This window comes from Oryzias latipes, chromosome 20 (genome assembly GCF_053564925.1).
Source record: "Oryzias latipes strain Hd-rR chromosome 20, Olatipes_Hd-rR_3.1".
Lineage (NCBI taxonomy): Eukaryota > Metazoa > Chordata > Actinopteri > Beloniformes > Adrianichthyidae > Oryzias > Oryzias latipes.
In genome coordinates, this window is record NC_136256.1 from 26,870,473 (window position 1) to 26,879,680 (window position 9,208).

Consider the following 9,208-nt stretch of genomic DNA (forward strand, 5'->3'; position numbering starts at 1 on the left):
CTGTATGCATTTAAGTCCTGTCTTTCCCTTCCTACTGTGCTGCTCCATAGTTCTGATGTTCCCAAATACTAGTGTCTTTCAAGTTTTCAACTTGTGACGCCTGCTCAGCAGTAGCAGTTATGTATTGTGGCGGCTGCTCTCTCATGTAGGTCAGGATGGAGCAGAACTCAGCCATACTAACTAGCAAGGTGCTAGTGCGTGTCGCCTAAACTGTTTTAGCAGGCTAAAAAGTGAGCTGACCCATACCCCTTACACCGCACGACCCCAGGCAGTTGTTGTTTCAGGAGGCACAAATAAAATGGCAGAGTCCAATGTCCTCAGATTAACCATTTATTAGGCCTTTTCAGAACTAAACAGAACAGACCAACATTGTAAATATCTTTACTGGAGATACCCAACTCACTCATGGTTTCAACAAAGCAAACAGAAAACTCCCATAATGCACTCCTGCCATGGGCAGGATAACCACATTGACAGGATCACTACACAGCCCCCCTCTCAGAGGGTTAAGTGTCCTCACAACCCTTAAATGTCATCAAGTTCAAAATCTTGTAAGTATACAGACTGGCGGCGAACACGCACTGGTCTTCCCTGTGGTGTGTCACCAGGACCAGGCCCAGCCCTGAGTTTGCTTCCACCGTTTTCTGCATCAATGCTGAGGGGCATGGGGCTTTCAACAACCCCGTCAGTCCGCTGCAGAGGGGCCATGGGTCTGTATGGTGCTAACCGGTCTTTATGGAGAACCACCTGCCGTCCACGACCTGGCAGGCGGACCCGGAACACCACATCAGAGATCTGGCCCATGATCTCCCCAGGTCCCTACCAGTGATGTGTCAATTTGGGGGAAAGCCCTCGTTTCCTCACTGGGCAGTATACCCAGACTTGGTCCCCAGGTGCAAGAGATGGTCCATGTGCCCTGGAATCATACGCACGCTTCTGACGAGCTCCAGCGTTCTGTAGAGTCTCTCACGCCATTCGATGCACCTCATCAAGCCGCCCTCTCAACCGCCGCAAACAATCCAGTTCAGGGCCACCCGCAATCTCAGGCTCGGGTGGAGGCCCAAACACCAACTCCACCGGTGTTCGTAGTTCCCTTCCAAACATTAGGGCCGCTGGAGTGCACCGAGTGGACTCCTGAAAATCAGTGCGGTAAGCCCACAACACAAGGGGCAAGTGCTGGTCCCAGTCTCTTTGGTGATGGCTGGTAAGAATCGCAAGTTGTGTGGCCAAAGTGCGGTTAAACCGCTCCACCAACCCATCGCTTTGGAAATGAAGAGGTGTGGTCCTAGTCATTTTAATCCCCAAGCGCTGGCACACTTCAGCAAACAGCCGACTCTCAAAGTTCCGTCCCTGATGACTGTGTATCTCTTCAGGAACTCCAAACCGGGAGAACATCTCATCCACCAACCTTTGTGCAGACGAGGTGGCACTCTGATCTGGGACCGCATACGCCTTTGGCCATTTAGTGAAGTAGTCCATGGTAAACCAGGAGATATCGGTTGCCAGTCTCAGTGGTAGGAAAAGGGCCTAAAATGTCTACACCAACCCTCTCCATTGGTGCTCCCACCAAGTACTGCTGTAGGGGCCCTCGGGAACGCTGGTTAGGTCCTTTCTGCGCAGTGCAGGTGTCGCAGCAGTGGACGAACAGTTCAGCATCTTGTCGACAACCTGGCCAGTAGAACCTTTGTCTGAGCCGTCGCACTGTTTTGTTGTTTCCAAAATGCCCTGCCCCAGCTGCACCATGAATCCAATGGAGGACCTCTTGGCGAAGGTTGCCGGGCACTAGGAGTTGAACACGGTCAACACCTGCACCTGGTGCCCGCCACCGCCTGTAGAGATTGTCTTTGTGAAGCTCCAGACTGCCCCACTGGGAGTGCAATACTTTCAGCTCTGGTCCTTGGAAAGACACAGCTTGCCAGTCTGGTCGCCTCAGGGCCTCTAGCCAACCCCTCACCTCGGCCAGCACCTGATCAGCCTTTTGTTCTATAGAAAATGGTTCCCTTTCAGGGATGGTGATAGCTGGATAGGCTGCGGCTGCCAAGGGTCCCAGTTCTCGTTCCTCTTTGCGAAGGCAATGGTGACACTCATCAGTGAAGCAGGGGCGCCTGGAGAGAGCATCAGCATTGCTGTGTTGATGTCTGGCCCTCGGGCTGTTTAAGCCATGCCAGCTTAAGCTGGCATGGTCAGTTCGAAGCCTGAACTTTGTGCCAAGGAGGTAAGGCCAAAAGTGCCTCACTGCCAAAATTATAGCCAGCAACTCCCGTCTGGTGACGCAGTAGTTTCTCTCAGGCCGACTTAAGCTGCAGCTGTAGTAGGCCACAACCCATTCACCAGGTTTCGTCCTGCTGGGAGAGTACGGCTCCTACCCCCACGTTGCTTGCATCAGTGTCCAAAGTGAACGGTTGACCAGGGTCAGGATAAGCCAGTACAGGAGCATCAGCAAGGGCAAACTGCGCACCCCTCAGACCATTCAAAACGCTTTCCTTTGTCTGTTAACCGGTGCAAGGGATTGGCAATGGTGACAAAATCCTTTACGAAGTGTCGGTAGTACGACGCCAAGCCAAGAAAGCTTCGTAACTCTGAGGTGTTTGATGGTGTGGGCCAATCCCTCACTGCGGCGACCTTAGCAGGGTCAGTTGCCACTCCACTCTCGCTGATGACATGCCCTAGGAACTGTGTTTGGCGGGCCAAAAGGGTGCACTTGGCTGGGTTTAATCGTAACCCTGCCTGGCGAATGGCTAGAAATACTTCACGCAGATTGTGGACCGCTTCTGTGAAGTTCTGGGCATGGACCAGCAAGTCATCCAGGTATACTAAGCAGCGTGTGCGGGGGATGTCTTTAAGAACCCGTTCCATGAGCCTCTCAAAAGTAGCCAGGGCGTTACACAGCCCAAATGGCATTACTTTAAACTGCCATAGTCCTTGGCCAATGGTAAATGCTGTTTTAGGCCGGGCCTCTGGCGCCAACTCCACCTGCCAGTACCCGCTGCGTAAATCCAATGAGCTGAACCAACATGAGGCAGTCACATAGTCCAGTGCGTCATTAATGTGGGGCAAGGGATATGAGTCTTTACGAGTCACTGCATTGAGGCGCTTGTAGTCCACACATGGACGCCATCCTCCGCCTTTCTTGGGCACCATGACCACTGGTGCAGCCCAGGGGCTGTCAGAAGGCTCGATAATGCCGTTAGCTGCCATGTCTTTGATCAGTTCTTCAGCCCCTTGGCGCTTTGCTAGCGGCAGACGGTGAGGGCTAAGGCGGATTGGATTAGCCTCACCAGTGTCAATGTGGTGCCGGACTAGACCTGTTCTAGTGCAGTCCTCTTCACAAGCAGCAAAGATGTCCCAAAACTCTTGGAGTAAGCACCCAAGCTGCTCCTTCTGTGTCCCACTAAGGTGAGTGTTGCTGCGATCCTCCATATCTTTAATCGCTGCAACTGTTTCAGGGGATGGAGCAGTAATTAGAGAAGGGTCAGGTGCAACAATTTGAACCCCATGGCTTCTTTGGTGTTTCTGTGGGCGCTGATGGTGACGCAGTTTTTGTGCAGGTTTGCTGTGTTGGGCTGCAGTGCTCTGTTGCTCTTCCTTGTGGTCTCTTCCGGATCGCAGTTGAATGACCTCAGTGTCTATGCAGAGTGAGGATTGTGGGACATCAACGCATGCCCCCCAGCGACCAAGGAGGTCAAGCCCTATAATGCAGTCATCTTGGATGTCAGCCAGCCAAAACTCATGTTATACGCTGGAGTGGTGCCTGCGGCTTAATTTCACTCAACACGGGAAACCTCACCCGGCCCGGACACGGAAAGGATTGACAGATTGATAGCTCGTTCTACACGCTGCATATTAGAAACTGTGAAAACTACCCTACCTTCCAAACAGCTCTTAAACAATGGCTGAAAACAAACCAGTCCTGCAGACATTAGTTATTGGTGTTTTTCTGTGACTTTCTTGGACTTTTTAGACTTGCTTTTTATTGTAATAACCTTTGTAAATATTTACCTCTAATATTGTGCTATTTTATTGTGTTGTAAATGTAATTGTTGAACTTTTTATCCTGCCCTAGGACAACGGATGAAATTTAGCTCCTGTGCTAACTCTGGCATATTTATGGTAAAGCAGCTGCTGAAACATTGTTTAATATGCATTGTCCTAATTCAAATAAATACATAAATAAAAAAATTAAATAAATGTTTAGACTTAATAGCCCCAACTGCCACCGACAACAATTTCTTCCCTGGCATGATGGTTCGCTCACCTGTCACTGTGAGCAGTGCAGTCTCAGTATGAACCCAACCCTCTGGGAGAGAGCCTGATGTCTCTGGCAACAGTCCCTTCTTCACAAGACAGATGGTGGACCCTGTGTCCACCAACGCACTGCACGGCTGGCCACCAATGGAACAGTCCAAATTTAATCCACGTGTTGGGCCACAGCGACCTACCATTGGAGTGATGGTTCCAAGGGGGGTTGTGGTTTGGGGTGAGGATCCCCTTACTGCCTCACCCCGTTGGTGTTTCCCTGAAGGGCCTGGGGTCTGGCTCTGGGACTGGGTGCTGGACAGTCTCTGGCTAAATGTCCTGGTTCTCCACAGCGGTGGCAGCAATTGGGCGGCATCCGGCGCCGTTGGGTTTGAACAGCTTGAGCTTGACTGAGCTCGTCCTGCGCAAAGTCCTCCAACTCATGGTCAGCAGCCCTCACCAGTGGGGATCGTCAGCTGACCCAGCACACAAAACGTCCTCCGCCTATTCAGCTCCTCTTAGCACCTCCCTCAGGCTGGTGGGAAAGGAGAGACGCACATGTTGGCGCAGATGGCCAAACTTTCTGTTTAGGGCCCCAGTAATGGCTTGTAGGTCACAACGTTCTTCTGCAGACAAGTCTACTAAGACCTGAAGTGCTGGACCCTCCAGAGCAAGGGCCAGGTGGATAGCCGTCTCCCTGCTGCTCCATCCATCATGCAAGGCAGCTAAATCCACTTGGGCAAGGAAAGGCTCAAGAGGAGTCAATTTCGCTAAATCTCAGTAGCTTTGCCGGGGTTTGAATAATGCTGCTCCTCAGCTCTGCAACCGGAGGGGTTGGAACAGTCATTGAGGTTTCTTGAGGTCCTGCTTGAGTCACCGGGTGTGTTAAGCGGGGAGCACTGGTACCATCCGGTTGACTGTGTACCGAGGCCTTTTGTCTTGTGCCTTGTCACAGGCATTCCCGAAGCAAGCTGTTCTCCAGGGTAAGTCACTCTATATCACTAGCTATCTGCTCCATCATTGCGTCTTTCTGACAGCAGTAGGATTCCACTTCTGACACCAATGTGGCGGCTGCTCTCTCATGTAGGTCAGGATGGAGCAGAACTCAGCTATGCTAACTAGCAAGGTGCTAGTACCTGTCGCCTAAACTGTTTTAGCAGGCTAAAAAGTGAGCTGACCCGTGCCCCTTACACCGCACGACCCCAGGCAGTTGTTGTTTCAGGAGGCACAAATAAAATGTCACGGTGAGGAGGCTCGAAAGCCGGTAGGACCCAGAATGCAGAGGCAGGAGGCACAAAGTTCCGGGGCAAGGGGGTTTAATGGCCAACAAACAAAAAGCGCTGCAGAGCAGGATGACAAAGGAAACAAAAACTTACTTGGCGTGGCATGAAACATGGACGAGGAACATGGCATGAACACCATAACAGGGGTAACTAATGGACCAACACAGGAGGAAGGCAGAGACAAGACTTATATAAAGACAGGGCAGACAAGACACAGGTGGACACGATCAGGGCTGATGGGGACCAAAGGAAGTAAAACTCAAGAAAACAGACAAGACAGGAGACTTTCAAAATAAAACAGGAAACAGAAACAAGACAGAACAAGGACCAAAAACAAGACAACAAGTTCAAATCATGACAGTACCCCCCCCTCAAGGAACCGCTCCGAGGTTCCAAAAGTCACATGAGGGGGGGGCCCCGGAGGAAAAACCTCGACGGGCACAAGAGTCCAGAGGACGGCCGGGGTCCGCGCCGTCCGGCGAGGCAGGTCCGGAGGACGGCCGGGGGGCCGAGCGGTCCGGCGTGGCAGGTCCGGAGGACGGCCGGGGGGCCGAGCGGTCCGGCGTGGCAGGTCCGGAGGACGGCCGGGGGGCCGAGCGGTCCGGCGTGGCAGGTCCGGAGGACGGCCGGGGGGCCGAGCGGTCCGGCTTGGCAGGTCTGGCATGAGATGCGTGGAGTCGTCAGGCGTGGAGTCGTCAGGCGTGGAGTCGTCAGGCGTGGAGTCAGGCATGGAGTCAGGCATGGAGTCAGGCATGGAGTCAGGCATGGAGTCAGGCATGGAGTCAGGCATGGAGTCAGGCATGGGCTCTGGCGGGTCGGGCCAGCGGTCAGGCTCTGGCGGGTCGGGCCAGCGGTCAGGCTCTGGCGGGTCGGGCCAGGGGTCAGGCTCTGGCGGGTCGGGCCAGCAGTCGAGCTCAGGCGGGTCAGGCTTGGAGCCGAGCTCAGGCGGGTCAGGCGTGGAGCCGAGCTCAGGCGGGTCAGGCGTGGAGCCGAGCTCAGGCGGGTCAGGCGTGGAGCCGAGCTCAGGCGGGTCAGGCGTGGAGCCGAGCTCAGGCGGGTCAGGCGTGGCAGTGGAACCGGGGACCCGTCGGGGCGCAGGCGGCACCCCCCTGGGAGCCGGGACGGGTCGGGGCGCAGGCGGCACCCCCCTGGGAGCCGGGACGGGTCGGGGCGCAGGCGGCACCCCCCTGGGAGCCGGGACGGGTCGGGGCGCAGGCGGCACCCCCCTGGGAGCAGGAACGGGTCGGGGCGCAGGCGGCACCCCCCTGGGAGCTGGGACGGGTCGGGGTGCAGGTGGCACCCCCCTGGGAGCCGGGACGGGTCGGGGTGCGTCCGGGACCACCACTGGACATGGCTGTGGTGCGTCCGGGACCACCACCGGAACATGACGGGGATGGGGTGCATCCGGCACCACCACTGGAAAGCGATGTGGTGCGTGCCGGACCACCTCTGGAACAGGAACGGGACATGGACGGGGACGGTGGCGGCGACGGCGACGACCCCCCTTCATGGCGAGATGGCTCCCCTCCATAGCTGGAGTGCAGAACTGGAGTGTGTTAAAGTCCCAATAGGACCTGGTCCTCTCTGCTTCGAGGCAGTAGGCCTCCAAAAGCTGCATGTCCCGCTCTGCTGGGTCCAGAAAACTTGGTTGGTCCATTCTGTCACGGTGAGGAGGCTCGAAAGCCGGTAGGACCCAGAATGCAGAGGCAGGAGGCACAAAGTTCCGGAGCAAGGGGGTTTAATGGCCAACAAACAAAAAGCGCTGCAGAGCAGGATGACAAAGGAAACAAAAACTTACTTGGCGTGGCATGAAACATGGACGAGGAACATGGCATGAACACCATAACAGGGGTAACTAATGGACCAACACAGGAGGAAGGCAGAGACAAGACTTATATAAAGACAGGGCAGACAAGACACAGGTGGACACGATCAGGGCTGATGGGGACCAAAGGAAGTAAAACTCAAGAAAACAGACAAGACAGGAGACTTTCAAAATAAAACAGGAAACAGAAACAAGACAGAACAAGGACCAAAAACAAGACAACAAGTTCAAATCATGACATAAAATGGCAGAGTCCAATGTCCTCAGATTAACCATTTATTAGGCCTTTTCAGAACTTAACAGAACAGACCAACATTGTAAATGTCTTTACTGGAGATACCCAACTCACTCATGGTTTCAACAAAGCAAACAGAAAACTCCCATAATGCACTCCTGCCATGGGCAGGATAGCCACATTGACAGGATCACTGCAGTATTTTAGTTTTAGTATTAAAGACTTTGTTCTCCTGGAACCTCCTGCCTCCTCCTCTCTGCACCTGGGTACTCCCTCAATCCCTACCATCGTGACACACTTTTCCTCACAATAACGGAAAAAGATACTTTTGTTCGAGTAATTTTTATAAAATTTAACACACATCCACATTACAATATTTTTGTCATTTTCTGTGTTTGATCCATCATTTTCACCACAAACTGGGAGGATTCCACCTTAATCTTTCATTCAAATCGGCTTTTATTTAAACTTTTCACACGTTCTGCTGCATCTCAAAGAGCTGCTTGAATTAGACACCTTCAGTCACGCCAAACCTGAACACTCGAACCAAATTCCAGAAGACTGCAGGAGAAATCAAGTCAGATGTGCTCCAGGAATGTGCAAAGTCTGCAGGAACACCATGTATTTACCAGAGAATCTAAATGTTTGTCAGGCTGAGCTTGACGACTAGGAAGAAGCTCTGAGTATTCCCACCTAATCCCATGAAAAAGAAATCTGGTTTAACCCTTGTGCTATCTTAGATGACCCTTCCCTTACATTGACGTGTTCTCCCTACCATGACAAAGGTGGATAAAGGTGGAAAGATTTCATGTAATCCATGGACACCAGTGAAGATCACAAATCATTGAAGAACAAAGGTTCAGAGCACTGTCTAGTGGGTCTAGATGACCCAACTCCCAATGTTAAAGTGACTAGGATAGCACAAGGGTTACAGTTAAAAAATGACTTAAAAAAATAACTTTTGTTTTAATTGCTCTCTAAATTTCCCTTTTTGTTTAATAGGGAAAAGTTCTGAAATGACATAGATAATCAAGTGTTGGAGTGAGTATGATCTGCTGAGAACAGATTAGCAGCCAAGACAAGAATAAGCTGCAGAAATGTGTTGTTGACAGCATACAAACTCATGTGTCTGCATGGGAAAAAACCAGATTGCACCACTTCAACTGAAGTTGGGCCGTCAGCAAGTCATGGTTTCACATATTGAACCTGATGCCTGAAGCAATAAGCATTGGAATGTGCAAATTTAAAAAGAAAATGCTTTAAAAAATGTTTTAAAACAAACAACACCACAGTTTAAAAATTCCACACGATACAGATTACTTTTTGGATAAAATAATAGTAATAACAAATATTTCTTATTGGTGAATTTTTATTCTCAAATATACTGTTTGTCATCCTACAAAAAATATCATCAAATTGGCCAGAGAACAAATTTAATGTGCAAGGTTAAAAATACAAAAGTGTTCTTTCTAAAATCATCTTTCCGCACCTCGTTGTTGCTATGGGTAACAAGAACATCCCATCTCCTCTGGTCACGTGACTAATGGGAGCCCATTCATGTGTTGTGGGCTGGAAGGAGTTTGGACACAAAAGACTGGAGTAACTCACCTGATAACCAAAAATATCTAA